Here is a 22,676-nt window from a genome sequence, read left to right on the forward strand (position 1 = left end):
AGTGGGGACTCAGAGAGTGGGGGTACTGCTGGGGCAGAACCCCAAGGTAAAGGGGCACCAGGGTCCAGGAAGGAGACACTGGCCTGCAGAAGGCGCTCCGTACGCTGGAAAAGAGCTAATTCCCACATGACCAGCAGGAGGTGCCGTGCCTGTGAGTCTTCGCCTCGCTACACTGTCCATAAACTCAGACTATGGAGAAGGTGGCTGAAAGGCCCAGATCCAGAATGTGCCAGAGCTCTACTAGTGACACACAGGCCCTCTCAGAAGTCCAGAGAGGCCCGGGCCACTTCCAGCTTTTGAGGCCCCTAGCCATAAAAAAAATAAAAAATGATGACACATGAAAACAAAACAAGGCACCAAAAAAAAAAAAAAAGTGTGAGACAATTTGAAAAAAAAATTAACAAATGCTGAAAAGACTTAAAACTAAGGAATACTAATTAAGAACACAAAACGAAACAGTCAGACAGATTATTATCCCTATCACTGAATCAAAACTCAAGCATGCAAGGTATAATATAACAGGCTGAGCTGAAGACAAAGGGATGACATATATATAGTAAATACAGATACAGACAGAGGGATAATGTCCAAAAATTTCAAACATGTGTCCTCACAAAACTCACTGTACAAGATTGTACTCACAAATGTTCACCTTGAATCTGGGCCTATAGACTACGAAAGCCTATGATGATGACCAAGCTACCAAGCTAGGGCTCAACCAACCAACCAGTCACCTCTTTTAACTACCATATGAAGATAATAATGATGAATTCTCACACATACATAATTCTGTAGTCAACTAGACATAAAACTATAAAGACACTAAAATGTAACAATTCTCTACCTTTCAACATGCACTTGATCCAGCACCAGCCACTAACAAGTGGTTTGTTTATATAATCAGCTGATCTGAGAGGACATGTTCATCATGGTCTAATCTTGTGCCATCAGAACCGATGTATTTTTATTAATATTTATGAACATTTTAAACTCTTTAATATGACAAAATCTGTATCAGTTAACAAAAAAATTATGTCCTTTACCAAATCACATCTCTTATTTGCTTAAATTTGAAGCTCTAAGCTGAGTGTGTGTATCACATTTTCTTCCGATAGGGATGTGCATAAAAACAAGCTGCGAAACTTATCAAATGCCAAAAAATTAATAAGTGTCTACATTTGAGGCCCCCTTTGAGCTTGAGGCCCAGTCCAAATGGCCCTCCTGCCCCCCACTCCCTTTGATTGGCCCTGGTGGCATGACAGCAAACATGCTGGCCATGTTGGGGAATTATATATCCTTTTAAATAATTTCCCTCCACAGCTTTAGGATTAACTTTAAAAATACTGTCCCTATGATATACTGTAAGGACCTTGTTGTGCCTGTTCTCCTGGCTAGTTGCATCAATACATGTTCCCTCTCTAACTTTTGCTGAGGTGCATCATTGTTATAACTTCCTTACTTGTTGTACATTGGAAGCCATGGCGGTTTTAATATAGTCTCACAGGTTACAAGTCTAGTCTTGTCTTATCTATTTATTTTTATTGTTAAAGCTAAAGCCTGCATGTTTCAAAATGCAAGGAAACCAAGGATGCCTGAATCCTACAGATGCAATGATGAGTCATTATCACACCACGATGGGACAGTACACCCAAACTTCAGCCATCAGAAGTGCGTAATAGATGCCTATATGACTCCTATAACCACACATTACATATTTTAAAAATCATTACAATATTTAAGATCATCAACAGTGACCTGGCAAGAAGATGTCTGCCAGTGTGAGCTTCAAGAAAGGTTCTAAGAAAGGACCTTGTCCCCTGAATGCACAGTAGAAAGCACATGGCGGAGAGCGGAAACAATCCCACAGAACTCCATGGATTTCAAAAGCTGCCTCCTGCTGCCCATCTCCCACTACAGAGACTTAGCATTTTCAAAGTCAGCACTTCCTCTCAATCATCCACATCAGCTATTACTTGTGGAGATGACAACTCAATGCCACCAGGCATTGCAGACAGACCAGGGCAATGACAGGAGGCCTTTGAAAAGAACAGATTAAGTGTAATGCCACAAGGTGGCCAGAGGTCTATCAAACAAAGGCCATTTAACCCTCACTTTGGGAAGAGGCATCAAAAAGGTTTGATCTGGTCAGCTAAACTGAACAGGAGGAAAAAGGATCAGGAGAGAGAAAACGGGATGCTTTTCATAGCACCTGACAAAGACTCTCACTGTCACATCGGAGGAGCTTGTCAGCCAGTAGATTAACATTGCAACAGAGTAATGGAGCACTCCTTTTGCATTGCCAGAAGCAGACATATTCAAATTCTAGGTTAACTGACACACACTACACACCGCCACGGTCAAATATTTATTAGTCTAGTGCAGAGGTCTTCATTCTGTGAGGCGTGCCCCCCCTCGGGGGGCATGGAGTAACATTTGTGGGGGCGAAGCTGAGGCCCAGACCAGCCACTACAAGGGGTGGGGAGGAAGCACTGCCCAACTCTGCTCCTGGCCCCAGCCCCGGCTGCCCGCCCCACCCTGGGGCTCTGCACCCAGCTGTGGCTATAGGTCTTAACCTGCAGCTGACGGTCCATTCCCACCCCCAGCGTGGCCCCAGCCCCCTTATCTCTGTCTGCGTCCCCCACTCTCAGAGCTGTGGTCCAACTCCCGGCTCCATTGCGGGACGGGGGAGGTGATAGGGGTAAGGGGAGACACAAGATAAAAAACTTGGGGACCACTGGTTTCATGGTCAACTGACAGTAAGGAAAACAGAAGTGCCCATAATAGCCTTATTGCACCTACTAATGTCTATCTGTTAGAGGTAACATAACATTGCATCTCACTGTGGCCCAGTGTATACAGGTGTAGGCCAGGTTTGGACAGGAAGAGAGAACACCTGCTGACAGCTGGTGTCCAGAGTGTTCCAACACCTGCCTATTTCAAATGTAAATCACTGATTCTACTGCAGAATTTTACAATTACATACAGTTTGGGGGGTTTATGCAAATCCCTGATTTCCTTCTCCCTTACATTGGTAAATCAGAGATACATCTGTTGAAATTAATGGAGTAATTGGTGCTAACGAAAGAAAAACCAGGACCAGTAAGTATGGTTTAAGAACAATTTGAACATGAATGACTTTATAAGAAAACACTGCAGTAGAATATCAGACTATTTCATGCCTTATGAAATGCATTTAGAAACCTTTAATCAAGAAATACAACAATAGATTGAAACACTGAAATATCACTACTGTCCGTAGCAGCACTTTGGACCACTACTGCAGAATACTAAAGTACTTACATTTATATAGGGAGTACCTATGCTACATAGGACAGGATGCTTCCTTTATACTTCATATCAGTGATTGTGCCTGTTTTTAAAATTATACCCAGTTGTTCTCTGCTTAGTCAACTATATACATATTGGGGCGAGGAGGGATTTAAAAATATTTGAAGTGGTATGAATCAAGCACTCAGATTGTCCCAATAACTGACTTAATCACAGGCTTCTGAAAACACCAATGTTTGTAGATTATCCTCAGTTTAGAATGCCCATTCCATCCCTCTCCACTTCACACTCCAGAGCTAAGAATGTCAACAGTCCCACATTCTTCTCAACTACAATAAAACAAAGCAGTATTATGTTCTTTGCTAATTCATTTATTGAAAGACAAAACCCAGACCATACTATTTGCAAGGGATGAATTAGCTGTATTCAGACAGTTTGGACTGACCTGGTACTTGTTGCTGCCTGGATTTAAAGATGACAACACATTCTTCAGTATGACTAGAGTATTTGCAAGCTATTTACTTTTAAAATAGAAGTTCATCCAAAAGGGCTTGGAACCAAAAATTTTTAAACAAATCTACAGAGAACTTGCAGTGGCTTAAAAAATAAAATTGCTGAATATTTAAAGCTTTCTTTACCTAAATGGCTGCAGTTGCTAGGCAACATGGACCACATATACGGAAGTGTCCTTTGCTGTGATGTGTTGTGCTTTATTCTAGAAAATCCTGGTATATGTTTTATAGCAAGCCATGACTGTATATTAGCCTGATTTTTACTACTGTATTGTTAAAGATTTATTTTTTGTTGCATTAATAAGTAATTTTTTTGTTAGAAGAATAAGTTCCACATACACTAGAACCTCAGAGGACTGTGGGGAGAATTAGAGGAAGGCATCCAAAACGCACAAACATTGCTTTATAGTTCACTGAGTAAGCATGAATGGGGAATCCTTCCATGGTGGCAAGCAGTTCAAAAACTCAGTGTGTCATGGTATAGGCTTGGTATAGGCCTGTGTGAAAAAATGATCCCTAGGGGCTGTAGGCAACTATGTAACATGATTCCATGAGGTGCTGAGGGCTCTCAGTTCTCACTAGATGCAACAGGAATTGAGGAAGATCAGTATCTGAAGGCTGGTCTACACTGGGAACTTACATTGGCATAGCTACATCTCTCAGGTGTGTGAAAAATCCACACCCCTGAGAGATGCAGCTGTGCTGACCTAAACCCTGGCGTAGGCAGCACTAGGCTAACGGAAAAATTCTTCTGTTGACCTAGCTACCACCTCTAGGGGAGGTGGAATAACTGTAGTGATGGGAAAACCCCTCTCACTGCTGTAGCGAATGATTATAGTGAAGTGCTCCAGTTGTGCCGCTGTAACATTTTAAGTGTAGACATACACAGAACTGATGCCTTAGAGAGTATCAGAGACAGGGAGAGAACGCTAAGTAAAAATCATTAACAACCACACTTTGCATTTAGATAGTAACTTTCATCTGATGATTACAAATCAGTTTACAAGCAATTAATGAAACCACAACAACCCCTTCAAGTATCTACAGTAGTAGTTATTTCTGTTATACACTTTAATAACCCAAAGTATAACGAGTTAAGTAACTGGCCTAAGGCACATGGGAAGCTAGTGGCATGGCCAGGAGTAACCACCAATCACATGTTCTAACTCAGCAGATATGGTACATTGAAACAGGAGTGACAGCTCTCTCAGTGCCAGTCAAGCAAGAGGATGAGAGCTGCTTTTATGTTTATGGAGAGGAGTGGGAGGTCTTCCTATGCCATTAGCACCAGAAGGAAAGCTGTTGTTTCCTCTACTGCCTTTATTTTAACCCTTCTTCTAAACACTAAGCAAGTTGGGCTGAATGAAATTTTTCCACTAAAACTTTTTGCCACTGAAAAATACAGATTTAGGTCAACTGAAACATTTCTGAATTTGTGTTAATTTTAGTGAAATTTTCCAGTTAAAACAAAACAAAAACAACTGGAAATACTGAAACAAACCATGTCCACATTAACAAATGTCTCATCCTCATTTTACACGTTGGAGGACATGGTGGAGCTTTTAGACCAGTGCTTAGGGAATCCTCCGCTCTGGAGCAGAGACTGGAGCCCAGGTCTCCCCCCTCCCATGAGCATACCTCACTTCCAACTATAGGCTATTCTGGGGCAGAGGGGGTCATCTCTCCCAGTCTTCCCTGTTGAAGCTGATCTACTTTGTATAACTAATTAGACAGTTATTGGAGTGCCCAAACCCTTAGGCTATAGAGTCATTCTCAATCTCTGTCTCTAGCCCAATGATTAGTTAATTATTCACACAGAGTGGAACAGCTTCAATAGGAGAGACTGAGAGAGACCCACCCCATAGCCCAGTGATTAGAGCACTCTCGTGAGAGGGGAGAGACCTGAGTTCCAATCCGCTAATCATTGGGCTATGGGGTGGGAGGAGGTATTGTTTCATGGTCTCTGTGTATATAATGTCTTCTGCAGTTTCCACAGTATGCATCCGATGAAGTGAGCTGTAGCTCACGAAAGCTCATGCTCAAATAAATTGGTTAGTCTCTAAGGTGCCACAAGTACTCCTTTTCTTTTTGCGAATACAGACTAACACGGCTGTTACTCTGAAACCTGCTCCAGGACAGGGATTCAAACCTGTATCTCTTGTATGCCAAGGACAGCTATCAAAAGGAGTGCTGTTAAAGAACACCTATATGGCCTCAAGGACTGCCATGTCCATTGATTATAATGAGACATGTCAGTCAACTGATCATAGTGAATTTGTCCATACTAAAAGGCATAGACCTAGGTGGACCTGAAGTGGTGACACTCAAAGGGAGGATTAAATGACTACAAACTAAATTGGAGAGAACTGAAGACATCCTTAAATGCTGACAAATCGCAGGCTACACTTGTGGGTCACATTCCCAGAGACAGTGATAAAACAACAACAACAAACACTAAAATACAATGAAAAGATGAGGCTTTATGCCAGTGGGTTTGGCTGTGGGCAATAGCGGTACATTTCAGAATTTCCAGGCCAGTTTCCATTAGCGGTTGGACGATTGGATTTCTGTATAGTGCTCGTATGTGTTAATGCATTAACGTCAAGAGATTTTCCTCTGAATTCTGTTTTAAAGATGCCGCTGTTTTAGCAAATCATTTTGTTTGTTACTTCCATCTTTCAGTCATGATTTGGAAAGAAAGAAGCACATTTCTGACATTTTTGTCTCAAAATGACAAATGCAGCCTTTTAGTGGCCTGTTTTTAAGGGATAACAGTGTTGGTCTAGTTTGTTTACTAGTTTCAGAGTAACAGCCGTGTTAGTCTGTATTTGCAAAAAGAAAAGGAGACTAACCAATTTATTTGAGCATAAGCTTTCATGAGCTACAGCTCACTTCATCGGATGCATATTGTGGAAAGTGTAGAAGATCTTTTTATACGCACAAAGCATGAAAAAATACCTCCCCTCACCCCACTCCCCTGCTGGTAATAGCTTATCTAAAGTGATCACTCTCCTTACAATGTGTATGATAATCAAGTTGAGACATTTCCAGCACAAATCCAGGTTTTCTCTCCCCCCCCCCTTGTGCTTTGTGTGTATAAAAAGATCTTCTACACTTTCCACAGTATGCATCCAATGAAGTGAGCTGTAGCTCACGAAAGCTTATGCTCAAATAAATTGGTTAGTCTCTAAGGTGCCACAAGTATTCCTTTTCTTTTTGTTTACTAGTGAACTTAATTTTCTTTTGTGGCATGTTTTCAATGTCACTAAGTTAGTGGGCATCTTTTCCCTCTTGTTAGGGAGGGTTTTCAAAAATGCTCATCTTTGGTCTAAATCTGTTCCTGTTGTAGTCTGCTGAGCAATTTTGAAAATCCCACATTTAATGGCAAATGGGAGAAATTATTATTGGAACTGTAGTAAATGAGATGTAATAATCTCTCTCTTCTTTCAAGTGAGTTTAGCGCATCTGAAAAATACCCAGTTGGCATCACTGCTTATCTACAAAAGAGATTATAGTGTGGACTGACGTAGGGGGCCCCCATTTATGAAAAAAGATTATAATTTGCTCTCAATATCCATTGATCATGATGAGAGGCTGCCAGTTGATGTCTACTGCTGTGGTTGGTTTTCTGAAATAGGAACTGAAATATCACCAGCTCATGCTAGTTAGTCTTCAAGACTCATCTTGGAAAAGCCTCCAGCTCTGGAGATCTGAATCAGATCTATGTAGATTTTTTAATAGACGCACATGCACACAAAAATACATATATATTCTTGTGCCCTACATTTATTACAGAGCAAAAGTCCAGTTTCAAGCCAACATTCTCTAAAATAAGATATATTACCATTTTTCTGCTATATCTTGATTTTTTACGGTATGTTATTTTGATTTTTTTCATAGAAAGGAGGGAAAAATAATCTGATAGAAGTACTCTGCCACCGAAGTGTTGAAAATCTTTCATTCAAATGTTTTGATGTAAAGCAAGAGAAATCAAGTCAACATAGATATGTATATATTTTGAAGATTTTAGGGTCTGAAAAATACTCTCTTTTTTTATATACTCTCTCTGTCCCAATCCCAAATTCCATCTCACCCTTCTGACATGATTTTACTGATTGTAAGACAGCTCTGAAGAAAGTAGTTTCACACACACCAGCAAAGTTTCTTTTCTGTTTAGATATTTTCTCCTTTTCACAAAGTCTCAAAAATAGAGGAGGAGAGAGGAGCACATGTATTCATCTGGGTTCCAGCTCCTTGCCCTCTTGATGATGATAATAAAATAATGATAATGATAATACCTATACAGCACTTGTCATCAGTAGATCTCAAAGACCTTCACAAGCTTTAATGTATTTATCCTTATAACTATGTATTTTGCCTAATAAAGAGGGCAAGCAGCCTGAATCTGAATATATAATAATCTTGCCCACACCTACATCCTCACTCTCATTTGGCCCCTGCTCCTTTCTGCTCTACTTCTCTCCCTTTACTCTCAGCTTCAAACACCTTTTCCCTGCCATCCTTCTGCTGAGAAAAACCTACTGTGTGTTCAAGCACTCTCCTCCTTTTAATTCCTCTTTAAAATCTACTTATTTCATGAAGACTTCCAATGATGATTTCATTTGCCATTTTTCTGGATTGCTTTCCCATCTGCTGTGTTTTCGTCTCTCAATCAGGATTGAGAACATCCTCGGGCTAAAACCATTGGCCAGATCTTAAGCACACTCAGATCTTTTTGTGAAAAATCTACAAGACAGACCAAGCAACCCATTTTTGGAAGAATCCTTTCTGCAGGTTCTCTGGTGTGATTATGTAAGACCCCTGCCTAAGAAGAGGTCAGCAGGTTTCAGCCTGTTGGGTTAATTGACAGCATAATGAGGAACACCTGGCAGCAAACCCAACTATCCCCTGCTGAACTTGAATGTATCACAGGTTTGGTTAAGGATAATGAGACTGCCATTCAATGACATTTTGAGGCAGCTAGGGTCTCCCCCGATCCCTGATGGCCTGGCAGATACCCTGTCAAACAGACTTTTGGGGATACGTCTTCAGCAGGCCTCTGTCTTGTGAACACATAAACACACTGCTTGTATTCATTTACACATACAAATGGGCATCTGCATGCATAGTTCGTGTAATCAGATAACTAATTGCTCTGTATGCATGTGCAAATGTAGGTTCCACATGCACATTTAGTACACTTGCAAAATACAGAGCTAAGCAGAGCTATTTCAGAATCTTCTGTAGAATTGGAACTACGCAGCTTAGAATCTTCAACTGTGAAATCTCACAAGTGGCAATGAGAAAGTTCCATACTGATTTTCTGGAACTTTTAAGTCAGCTCATCTTTCTTTATATTCAGCATACACTTATTTGAGCTGGCAACCAATATCAAGGAACAAAAGCACTTAAAGTACACTTGATGGTAGGAAAAAAAAGCAAATAAATAAAAAGGAGAGAGGTGGACTAACCCACTGAACAAGGTACCAAACCCCCAAAATATGTGCTTCCTGTATGTAGATGAGCAGGATAATGCCAGAGGAGAGAAAAGAGTGGAACAATATTTCTATCTTCTAGGGCCTCATGTAAAATACTGAGGACACAAAAGACAATAATAATGAAACCCTACTGTAATTAATCTGTCTTCAAACAACATAAATAATAAATCACCTCCACCACTGTAGAGCCAAGGATAGAACCCTGGTTCTTCAAATCCAGAAAGCTCAGGCCTCTACGCCTTGAGCTAAAGGACATTTTCTACAGTGCCTAGTAATAGGTTCCCCCTTGTCCTAGTATTAGATCACTTATTCTCAGGTTGGCCCTTCTTACTTGTTGGGGGCAAGAGTGAATTTAGGACCAAATTCATATCTGGAGTCAGTATAATCAAGTTATTGTCAATCAATCATCCCAATTCTTCACACAGTTGTCAGAGGTTACTAGTTTGCAAAAAAAATGACTCTGTTGAAGCACGCAGTATGTGGATATCAACTGCTGATGAGGGATGATTTAAACTGAAAAACAAACAAACAAGCTCATTTCCAACTCAAGTGACACTTGAGACCTAGCTTCTAAGATAGGGCTTAATTTGTGCCAGGATTTGCCAGGGCTGAGCCCCGGCACCTCTAGGCTGGGAGGTTCATAGCCCTGGCACCTCTGGGCTTGCCACGTCAGTTATGAAAGTAAAAAAATTGCTTGAGCCTCAGTACCTCTCTCATTACAAATTAAGCACTGCTCTAAGATAAGAGAGTAGTGCTTTGCCCAGTGAGATTAGACCCCTTAAATATGCTTTCAAATTTCTCATAAATGTTCTTTGCTAAATTAGAAAATGTAAGAAAACATCCAAATATCCTATTTAATTTGAGCAACTTTGTCTAGTTCTATGAAAGAGAAGACATTTAATAATCAATGAAAAAACAAACAAATGGACTAGTAAAATGCTCAGCTTTAAGAGAACCAACTTATGTGGGTTTCTATATAAAAATATTTCGGCTTTTCATTCAATTATAGAGTTTAAGGCAAAAAGGAACCACCAGATCATCTAGTTTGAGACTTGTGTATATCATAGGCCACCAACACCAGCCAGCACCACACACTGAACAGAACTGAAATTAGCTTTTAATATTGATATTTTATTTTTATGGCAGTATTTGACAAGAGGATTGCTTTAATTTATTGCTGTGACATACTGGAAAATGCCATTTAAAAATATCTTTACTCCTGTTAATATTGCATAGAAAATAATATCCCATGCTGACCAGTAATTTATGAGTTCATTATTTAGAATGTGATCTATCCAGAGTGACAAGTTACAACCTTTAAGCCACAGTCCCCTTGCCTTAAGTATGGTTATATTGTTCATCCCTATATCGTTTTCTCCCTTTCAAATCTCACATCCATTTGTTGTTTTGTTCTTAAAGGAATGTGTGTCCCGTTACTAGAGAAGAATACAGCCTCAAGATATTTTTGAATGGTTCCACAGATATACAACTAAATAGCTTTTAAAAGTGGAGGGGCAGCATGGTCTGGGGATGGAGTGTGGACAGGGAGCCAGGAGAGCTAGATCCTATTCTCAGTTGGGCAAGTCACTTCTTCTCTCCGTGCATCTGCTTTCCCTTCCACCCTAGCTGTTACCTATTTAGATGGCAGATCTTCAGGGCAGGGACTCTCTCTCACTGTTTGTGCAGTGCCTTGCACAATGAGGGTCCTAAACACAGTTAGGGCCTTTAAATGCTATAGTAGTCATAAAAAGAAAAAAGAGGGATTTTCATCCTGATGCAAAGCATAAGTACACCCATTGTGTGAGCAGATAATGTTTCCTCTAATCAGGGCTGAAGGGAAGGCTCTATCTCCCCTTGGGATTCACATCCAGACTCCTCTCCTGACGTCAGGTGCCTAAGCCATTTCTTGCAAGAAAGGCAGCAGAGCACACCTAACTCCCCACAAAACAGCAGACTCCCGTAATCTTTACCCAGTGGTTAAGATACTCTATACCTAACCACCGGACTATAGAGTCATTTTCATTCTCTCTGGCCCAACACATATTTAATTATTTATACACAGTGGAACAGCTTAAACAGTAGAGACTGAGAAAGACCCACACCAGGATATCCATAGCCCAGTGATCAGGGCACTCATCTGCAGGATCAGGTGGCAGCGGGGGGAACCTCAGGTCAAGTCCCTTCTCCATGTCAGGCAGAAGGGTGGGGGGTATTGAACCTGAGTTTCCCACATACCTGGTGGGTGCTATAAACACTTGGCTAAAGATTATAAGGGTGGATGCCTCCGGCTCCCATTTTGTGAGGAGTTCAGTGTGCGGTGAGTAAACCTAGTGTGAGAATTCTGCTGGAGTTTCAGCATGAGACTAGTGAGAGAGTCGGGACTGAAGTGGTCTGATCTACTTACCACGGTGTCTTTACTGCAGAAAGTTGATAGCTGACGCTCTCCCATTGACTCCACTTGCGCCTCTTGTTCTGGTGGAGTACCAGAGTTGACGTGAGAGTGCTCAGCGGTCCATTTATCGCATCTATAGTAGACGCGATAAATCGACCCCGGCAGGATTGATTGCTGCCCATCGATCCAGTGGGTAGTGTAGTCAAGAACTCAGTGGCCCCTAAATGTTTGACTTCGGTGCCTGAAGGCTTGTCTACACTACCCACTGGATTGGCCGGCAGTGATCGATCCAGCGGGGGGGTCAATTTATCAGACATGATAAATTGACCGCTGAGCACTCTCCCGTTGACTCTCGTACTCCACCAGAATGAGAAGCGCAAGCGGAGTCAACGGGAGAGCGTCAGCTGTCGACTTACCGCAGCAAAGACACAGTGATAAGTAGATCTAAGTACCTCGACTTCAGCTACACTATTGATGTAGCTGAAGTAGCATATCTTAGACCAACCCCATGCGGTAGTGTAGACAAGCCTTAAGTCCTCTTACAGATGTGGGCCTTTGTACAGTTGTAATGCTAGCTACATCTGTAGAGTATGTGATACATACCAAAAAAGGACATTAAAAATATCATTTAGGTTGCAAAATCAAATACTTGAAAGTTGGGAAATACCAGATTTACAGTTCCTCATGCAACCTAGATTCTGCCCCCTTGTGCAATTATCCTGGGGCCCAGGTGAGTGCAGCTGTCCTCCCCCTGCCCTCTTCTACTACAAATGGTCTGGAAGCTCACTGGAGTTCTCAGTACTGTGCCTACTGGTGGTGGTGCTTTGGAAATGGCATGAGCAAAATTTTCCTGAGGAACACAAGCAAGAGAAAGAAAATAGCAAATTTTAATAGCTTATATCTCAGCAAAAATTAAATGAAATTTCATGGACCTAAGAAAAAACACTTCCCTAGCCCTAACTCTATGTGGATGGAATCAACAGGGCTCTGCCTGGGCACAGGGATCTGTCTGTGTTGCACACCTTGCAGAATCAGGGCTTGGATTGTACAAGCTTTGGGAGAGGGAATATCTTTATCTTTGCATCTTTTACCATCTTGATTACCCTTCCAAACACTAAGATTACAAACACTAATATAGGTAATAATAATAAATATGAAACATTATTTTCCTAAATGTAAAAGTTTCTTTTTAAGGCACTATCCAAGTGAAAGGAAAAAAGTAATATATTTTCAGACTCTTTAGTATTATTCATCAGGAACTAATAAGACCATGGGGATAAAATAAGTTTAATGTTAAATTAGAGGGAGATTTCTAAAAGTGACAGAGGGATTTAGGAATACAAGTCCCATTTAAAGTCAGTGAGTCTTGTGCTCATAAATGCCTTAGGCATTTTCTGGAAAAAAAAAATCTCACCTTTAGGGTTCAATCATGCTCCCTTTGAAGTTAATAGAAGTTTTGCCTTTGGCTCAAATGGGAGTAGGTAGGATTAGGCCATTCAAGCTTAATTATTAAAAGAAAATTAAGCACCATTAATGTGGAATCTCATTCAGATTTACATCCTAGTAATGTATAGTAATACCATTTTGAGTTCATTAGTGCTGCTCTTTATTTCTGGCATGTGCCAAGGGACACATCCATTATGCAACCAAGGGACAGGCAAGGCAAAAGAGAGCAGCATCAGCAAAAACAAGAGAAGTTTTTGTGCATCCAAAGTACCGGTTCCATCAGCTAATTACATTTATCCAGATTTGCACAAAGGGTTGAAATAGAAGTCAGGGCTACCATGGACAGATGACAGGTCTAAATATCACTGAATAGTATATCAGGTTTGCATAGCTAATAGTCTTCTGTTCAATTAATATTAGATTACAGTAATTCCACAGCAACCTTAGCAATACATGAAACACATTCAAGCCATGGCTTATGATAAAATAATTCTCATAAAACAACAGATGTAACTTGGTTACTAGCTTTATGCGGATGACCCAGATTTGAATTAAATCTCAGGACACTCGCATCTTAGCCTGGGAAAGTCCAGGAGAATCACAGAGGCCACTGTTCTGGAGCACCTCTAAGTAGCCCCAAGTTTACAGGCTGTAAAGTAACCAGCAATCTCATCAGTAAAGCAATTCAGCCTTTATAGTTGGCATTACAATATGAGGATTTGGGGTGGGATCTAGAAAAGGAGAAAATGGGAATCCAGAAAAAAAAAACCAAGTGATAATATCCATACATTTCCCAATTTAAGCTAACCTATTATCTTGAGCCAGTTCCTATGAAAGATAATTCCCCTTTTTTGCATATTCCCTTGGTCAAAGTCCCTTGATTTTGGGGTTGGTTGAACAATGTGGAAATTACAATATAAAAGAACATCCATTTGTGTTGTTTTCAAGTATGCCAACGTACCTTCCCAAAAAAACCCATAAGCACTTATTTTAAGAAATATGATTTGCCCCCAAACTATTTTTCTCATGTTTTAATTAACCCTTTCATTTCAGTAATTAATTCTTTTTGTATAGAATACAAAAGTGAGAGTTGCATTTGGAGACTAAAGAGTATTGCTGGAATAATTGAATTGCTGGATAATTGCTGGACTCTACTGAACCTGTTGCCTTTCTTCAGTGTCATCAGTTAATAAGGAACCCTTTATGAAATGGTCCTGGACAAATTAAGAGTGCAAGATAATGTGTCATAGATTTTTGTGACCACCTATAGAACATAATAGAAAATTATGACCCTACTCTAGAATTGGATAGGATGGTTCAAAAGGAAGGATGCCATTCCCTATTAAAGAGTAATTTCTATAGAACCTTATCTAATTTCTTTTTATGTTTGGTTGGTCTCTATCTACTCCAATAGGACTTTACCATAGGAGACAACACAGGAAAATAAGATCTGCCATTCCAGAATAGACCATTGATTTATCAGGTCCAGTATCCTGCCTCCAGTGATGGCCAATACTTGAAGCTTCAGAAGAAGGTGAACTCCCCTTTCCTTTCAACCCTCACCACATATTATGTTCCTAGCCAGTTCTACAGAGATGGAGATGGGGATCAAAGGCAAGACTGATTCCCTAGTGTCCTTTACAGCGACTAGCTTATATCTGGCTTACTCTTATCACAAGATGCGTGACTACAAATGTTACTATTGGTCATAAAGTTATCCAGTCCTGTTAAAATCCAACCATGTTATGACTATTTGACAGATTGATTTTGGCTACTTTATTGAATCAAGATGTGTTTAGATCCCAGATTCAAGTCAATTCGCTTACGCAAGATTTTCTGAGCATTTTTTCTTTTCACCTTCCATGAAAGGAAATCTTGAACCAGGGGGGTTAATTACTTATATAGTAAAATAAGATTCACACCTACAAACTTTTGAGATGTTTGTCACCTTCCTTCAAAAGGATAAACACAGATGTTTTGAAGGAAGGTGTTAAAATGAAGGAATCATTATTCAAAAGCATTCTGTTATTGAGACAAGCATTCATCTGTAAGTACTAATTTGTCAATTAGTTTTGAATCTGAACCCACTGCAATACAAGGCAATGTTTAAAAATTATGTTTTGACAAGAGTAAAGCCAAATTATGCTCTTGCTCACATAAATGGATAATACATGTAGAAACTTTTTAGAAAGTTTTACAGTGCAGGGGATGTTAGCAACTATCACTTTCTAAATATTTAATAACAGAGACAGATCTTGATTTAGGAAACATGTTTAAGTCTGTTTCCTATTCAGAACAGTTAGTGGGACTTAAGCATGGGCTTAAAATTAGCTCATGCTAAAGAGCTGTTCTGAATAGGGATGCTTTCCTGAATCAGGGTCTTAGTTAGAAATGCAGGTTTCTCCTGTTCCAAGAATGTGCCTGTCCCTATTTTGGTAGAATTGCTAACCTATTTTTTAATTCAAGACCTGTTCAGAATTAATTCTTGTATCATCTTGCAATTGATATTTTACTCCAGAGAACAGTCATCCATTTCCAATGCAGATATGAAATAAGCAGAACTTAAACTTTGAGAATAAAGTACTAAAACAGCTCCCATCTCAAATTCTCCTGTACTGTGTACTCCAAACACCTGTAATACACTCACAGTCCCACTCTGAAAAACAAAGCACAGCATTTATGACAACATATTACCCATTATATGTAAACCAAGAGAACTGAGTCCAAACTGCTGGTAGCAATAAGCAGCTATATCTTTCAAGTGAATGACCGGTGCACAGGAATAATACCATAAATGTAGACTCTGTTGTACAATGCATGGATTCTCTGAAAGTATCCTGATGTGAGAAATAACAGACAAAAACCAATCTGATTCAGATCTAATGTTTTTGCTGTATAGATTCTGCCTGCATTTTAAACAATGTCCAGGCAGAGGTAGACACATTTATTGAAAGGAAAAGAAGCTTAATGGGAATAAACAACATTTATAGCCAAAAAGGAGGAAACATTTGGATAAAGGCAGCTTCCCTTTAATCTAACAGGTTAAACATCACAGAATAGGAAATGGTTCTCATTACATGCAGTATATGCACCTGTCAGAGTTTAGAAAATAGGAAATGTCAAAATCATTAATTTAGTGAACATAAGAAGTACCCTGAGACAATAATCCATAAGTTGCAAGGCCCTAAAAATAATGCAACATCTACATGCAAAAATGCAGAAAGGATCTGTATTTACAAACATAGTTTCTGGCATTTCAGTTCAACCACATTTGATTCAGACTCTATGAAGACTCTATGAATTAATAGCTACAGCAAGAAGGTGAAGCTACTTATCTAATAAAATATAATGGTATTAGGAAGGCCTACATGCTTCCTAAATGAAAGCTGCCCGGAATCGTAGCTGCATTTCTTAATCATTCCAAAGATGTTTGATATTAGAAAAATTATGCCAAAAAGAGCATGCAAAACAGGATGTTTGAAAATGGATTAGACAAAATATATAAATAAATCATTCTTATGTAACTGTACATATGAAGCCGTATATTTATTACGTACATATACATATATATTGACAAACATGTATAGAAACTAACCTTACAGGCACGCTCCATCATGATACACACTGCTTGTCTGCTTTACCTGAGGATAGTACCATTCCTTGTATGCAGTGCACTTCATTCTAAAAACTGTGGGCTGTTCCTAGCAGACAGATTTTAAAGGATTTTTTAACGATTCACATTGCAAAAGACTTTTTTTAAAAAATCCATCCCTGCTGCATGAGATTACATTTTCCATTTCTATCCTCTGAATAGTGGGACCAGATGAGGAATGATTCATCAATAAGTCCATGGAAGCATTTAGAAGAAGGGTGGGGGAAAGGAATCAACCATACAGTAAAATCTGCTCACCATGTTCACACCCCCAAAGTGAAGAATCAGACCAACCTAACTGAGGAGAAGCTAAAGATGAATTTCACAGGAAGGCTGCAGTTGCCGGGTGATACACTGTAAGCCCTGCTCCCTCCTGGGAGAATGAGCTCATTGCGAACATCCAACAGCCGCCCCTCAGCCATTGCAGTCTCACTGCAGCTACCAGCTGAGTGCAGGAACGTCATCACAGGAGATCACTTATAAAACTGAAACCCTCCTTTTTAGAAATCTAAGTCAAACACACAAATGGGGATGTAATATTAGAGCACCCCACAACTAGCACAACCAAAAGTCCCTAGAAAATAGGAGGCAATCATAAAGGCTCGCCTGTTTTGCTGTTGTTTTTATTAAGCCTACAGTTTGCATTCTGTACAGTGTGAATCTGGATTTAACTCTTCCTCTTGCAAGGGTTATGTTTTTGAACAGGATACATAAGATTTAAAGGATAGTCACATTTAACTAGAACTGGTAGCTTTTGCACTTGATCATCGCAAAGGGGACATTTCAAGTGCATCATGTTAAACAGAAATCCTCACACACTCCAGTGCAGGGCCAGGTATTAGCAACTTATTTTTGATAAGAATGTCATTATTGAGGATAATTTCTTCTTCATAATTTCTTCATTCTGCAATTATGTGAAAATGGCAAAAAGGCAGCTGCTTTCCTGAGCTTCTGTAATGTATTATTTGAGAATGAAAGCACTGCAGACAGTAAAAGATTGTCATTAACCCCTTATTTACTGCCTCTTGCCATCTGAGCATATTCAGCAATCACACTCACAATACTAGCATTCCCACCATTATTTCTATGGTAACAAACAAAGACAAGTGGGCCAATGAGTGGCATGAATTGTACTTTGGGTGCCTTTTAGGTTTCAGTCTCTCTTAGGAAAGGTGGATTTGGTCACAAGACATTTTGATCCACACTAGAACTTTGCAAGATCTAAGATACACTTTTTCTTTCTGACAATTGTTCAATCCCTGGTCATAAATTGATTTAAAATGTTACAGGGTTTTTTAGATTTAACATTCCAAGTAAAAACCCTTACTTAAGCAAAGATTCCATCTAACATATAGGTGGGGCTTACTGGACTGAATACACGATTGGGAGCCAGGAAATGCCTGATCTGACACTGACAATTTGCAACTTTAGACAAATCACATAACCTCTTGATCTCCATTTCCCTATCTGAAAAAGGCGTATACTATTACATTCTGCAAAGAGACATTGGAGGACTGGTTAGCCTGTAAACTGCTCTGAAGATGAAAAACGCTATAAAACTGCAAAATACTATTAATATAGAGGCCAACTGTTCACCCCTGGTTCTGGCTGATAACCACTATCCATGTGACACAGAGTCATTCCGCCACTGTGCAAACAGGTGGCGATGCAGGTGGCTGGTGTGATCATGGGAATGGAGGCAGAAAATGAGGGCACCATTTCTGCTCCATCACCATCAACGGGATCGCCCTGTAGTCCTGCCACTGTGAGTTCCTCTTTCCCTCTTTCCTCCAGTACTTGGGGGTGCAGCAGGAAACCATGAGAGGAGCCAGTTGAGGAAGACTCTGAATTTAATCCAAAATTTGGGGGAGCCAAGACAACTGAAGCAGATTAAAGGTGGAGTGTACAATTGTATTATTCATTTGATAATGAAGGCAGAAGGTAAGCCGTCCTGGTTCCCACCAGAATCCCATAGTGTCCCTCTGACAATCAGGGCCCAGACGCCCCCGGGGAAGAACAGGAGGCCTAAACCTCAAAAGAATAAACAATTGGATTGACCGATTATATACAATATTACTGTACTATAAAAGTGTATTGAGTGAGGTCTTTTATGAAAGCTGGTGACCCACTGGTGATTAATACCATTGTGAAATGTACACATTAACACTATATGATAAATTATGAATATTCACTGATATTAGACTTTAAAATCTGCGACCAAACAAAGGGAGAAACAAGTTTTCTCTCAGACAGGAGGGAAGGCAGCTATCTGTCTCCAATGTAAATTAAACATTATGGAAACAAAACAATGAAAGCCCTATATACATACAAATCATCAGGGAGATGGAGAAGAACAGCAGGAAGCCTTCCTGACTCTTGTAACATGGTCAATGAACTTGGGGAGATATAAGCAGAAACAGAAAGACATTTATTTTGGTCTCCTTCATCCGAGGAGATAAAGAAGCCAAGTGCTTCAGGCTCTGTGATGGATCCTGGCCAAAGACTGTCTAGCCATGCTGGAAAAATGACTATGATGAGAATACTACTCTGAATAAAAGACTGCAGTTTGTTAAGTTAGATTTTAGTCCAAAAAGTGTATTTTTACTTTTGTTTGTAGCCATTTCTACTCCTATTCCTCCCACTTGGTATCACTTAAATATGTGTTCTATTTTTAATAAACTTCTTTTACTCTTACTATAAACCAGCTCAGTGCTGTATATTGAACTAGAGCGTGTTAACCCCAGGTAAGTTAACTAGCTGTGGTGTACTGTCTCTTTAAAAGGAGCAACAAACTTGATAAGGTTTTGTGAGCGTTTTAGTCAAGAAAAACATTCTTGGGGAAAACTTCGGGCTGGAAGAGTTGCTAAAGTCCTGCTGCAAAGAGTAACTGAGCAGCAGAAGCCAAGGTGAAACCTTCTTGCTTTTGTGCTTACTGCTGGTGTCCAGGCTGACAGAACAAGGAGTAATGGTCTGAAGTTGCTGTGGGGGAGGTGTAGGTTGGATATTAGGAAAAAACTTTTCACTAGGAGGGTGGTGAAGCACTGGAATGGATTACCTAGGGAGATCGTGTAATCTCCTTCCTTAGAGGTTTTTAAGGTCAGGCACGACAATGCCCTGGCTGGGATGATTTAGTTGGAGATTGGTCCTGCTTTGAACAGGGGGTTGGACTAGATGACCTCCTGAGGTTCCTTCCAACCCTGATATTCTATGATTGTAAGGCTGTGAGCCAGAATTGCAAGGCAGATGTTGACTAAACCCTTTAGTGGCCTGATTGAATCCCAAAGCATCACAGCCCCCAAAGCTTTAAAGATTCCTGTTGCCTGCCCAAGAGGAATACTGTAAAACTGCAAGGGTATCAACTCAACTACACCTAAATGGATAAGGCAGCCACACCACAACCAAACTACACATAAAAGCACAGCATACCATACACCAATCTCACTATAGCCAAACTACATGCAAGTCTAATGACGAACTACCAGCCCATATGGCTTTGTGCCCTACCCATTCTCCCTCCACGCCAACAAGTTTTTGTGGGAGGCTTGCAGGACTAATGGCCAGATAACCTATCTGTTTCCAGAAGAACGTATTACTTTAATTCTTTTTCTCTCATGACTCTACCTCTTTCTCAGTTTTGTCAAGTCTCTTCTTAGATTGGAAGCAAAAAAGTAGCCAGAATTAAATCCAGTAAGGATTAGATTTATATCACAAACCAAAACAAATTAAAGCCAACTTTAATGAAAAAAAGAGGACAGTCATGACTAAATGAAAGATTAGATGAAAGCCAGCTGAGACCAAATGAAAGACCAAATTAAAGCTATCCAGAAAATATCCAGAAGATAGCTAAAATCTTGAGCCTTGTGTTATGATCAGTGGAACTGGAGTCAGAGGGCCCACATTACCTGGAGGGACTGTTATTAAGGGGACACCAGAGGAACAGGGAATGAGTGGACTTAGGTTGGAAGCAACTCAATCACCTGGACAGAGCAGGCCACAGGGTTTTATAAAGTTCCACTTGTTCAACTTACGCTGCACTCAGGTTTCACTTAATGAAAAAGCCTGACTGAAGCTATGATACCCTTTTTAAGCTAAAACAACGAGTCCTTGTGGCACCTTAGAGACTTACAAATTTATTTGGGCATAAGCTTTTGCGGGCTAAAATCCACTTCATCAGATGCACAGAGTGGAAAATACAGTAGAGAGGTATAAATACACAGCATATGAAAAGATAGGAGTTGCCTTACCAAGTTGGGGGTCAGAGCCAATTCAATTAAGGTGGAAGTGGGCTGTTCTTAACAGTTGACAAGAAGGGATGAAAATCACTTTTGTAGTGCTAATGAGTTCAATGTCATCAAGGTGGCCCATTTCAAACAGTTGACAAGAAGATGTGAGTATCAGCAGGGGGAAATTAGTTTTTGTAGTGACCCATCCACTCCCAGTCTTTATTCAGGCCTAATTTGATGGTGTCCAGTTTGCAAATTAATTCCAGTTCTGCGGTTTCTTGTTGGAGTCTGTTTTTGAATTTTTGTTGTTGAAGAATTGCCACTTTTAAGTCTGTTATTGAGAGTCCAGGGAGATTGAAGTGTTCTCCTACTGGTTTTGGAATGTTATAAAGCTTGAAGTCAGATTTGTGTCAATTTATTGTTTTGCATTGAGACTATTTCCCCCATCCCTTTGTGCACTGCATACAGTAGTTAAGTGATGACCATCTAACTAACTGGAGGACCTAACCTCTTGCTCATTCACTGTTCTACCACAAAGAAAGCAGTGTTTTGTCATAAGCCCTGATCCAGCAATGAGTTCTGTGCAAATGGACTCCCTGTTCAGAGTCCCGCCGAAATCAATGGGTCTCATGTGGGATACAATGGCCTGCCCAAAAGAAGCATATTGTAGGAACAGTGCCTTAAACTCACACACTAAAGCTGCTACATATAATATTGAGGGGTGGGGGAGGGAAAGTGTTGCAAATGTCAGAAAATTCTACAGTTTCTTAGATTTGGGGGAAAAAAATGTACATACAAAAAACCTAGCTGCTTTGCCCAGCTCTTCCTACACTTCATCATGCAATTATACCTTAATGTGGCTAATCCTTCCTCAACAGTACAGCTCAACTTTTCCCATACTGCCCTGCCCCACACACTCTCCTACACCGGTCTAGACACGGACCCTCCTCCGATCTGTCAGTATGTGAGGGATAGGTTGGTTGTGACATCTGTCATGACTCCCACATTGAGAACTCCTAAACTAGAACCCTTCAGAAGAGATCTGGGGAACACTGGTGTAGCATTATGGTAACCTTTAGCATTGAGGGTGTATTTCCCTAGCACTGAAATCACTTTAAATAAGACCTTAGCTTATATAAATAAATGTTTGAGGACTTTGTGAAATTCAGGCTGTAATATCTGATCCATTAGTGCCAATATGATCTGTCATGTAGTTAGTAAAGACTAAATATTGTGCACGTTAGCGGGATTGACAGCAACCCCTTTGCTCAATTTACAATCCATGGACATTCTGCTATTCTCCAAAGAGTGCATTTCTTCCTGTTTGCATATTGTCTGAGTCTGTAGTTGCACAAAGGGGGGCTAGTTTCTTAAGAAGATTAGGAGTCATTTTAATGAGCGTAAGAAAGATTGACTTTCGAAGGAACAATATATGCTCAAGCCTCCTCAGAAGCTTGATATTGGTCTCCAGGATGTTAACCATGTTCAGCACAATCCAGCATTCAGGAACATAAGGTAGATTCCTGGAGGGGGTTTGAAGAACCAATTAGTGATTTGATTAGGGTCACCATAAATGCAGGTAGTATTTTTCCACCTCTTACATATGTCTTGATAATACCCTTAACTACCTCAGAACATCACAAGTGAGTGAGCAAAACATAATGG

General features: G+C 40.2%; 1 protein-coding gene across 1 annotated transcript in view; it reads right to left on the reverse strand.

Moving 5' to 3' along the window:
* The window catches only part of JAKMIP3 (Janus kinase and microtubule interacting protein 3), a 146,374-nt gene extending 129,212 nt beyond the window's left edge, over window positions 1–17,162 (reverse strand). Inside the window, exon 1 of the mRNA XM_084633124.1 lies at window positions 16,732–17,162. The gene's annotated coding sequence lies outside the window, so the exon portion shown is untranslated. The remainder of the gene's footprint in view (window positions 1–16,731) is intronic.
* Between the last annotated feature and the right edge of the window lie 5,514 nt (window positions 17,163–22,676).

The sequence above is a fragment of the Lepidochelys olivacea genome (genome assembly GCF_965140295.1).
Source record: "Lepidochelys olivacea isolate rLepOli2 genome assembly, chromosome: 7".
Classification (NCBI taxonomy): Eukaryota; Metazoa; Chordata; order Testudines; family Cheloniidae; genus Lepidochelys; species Lepidochelys olivacea.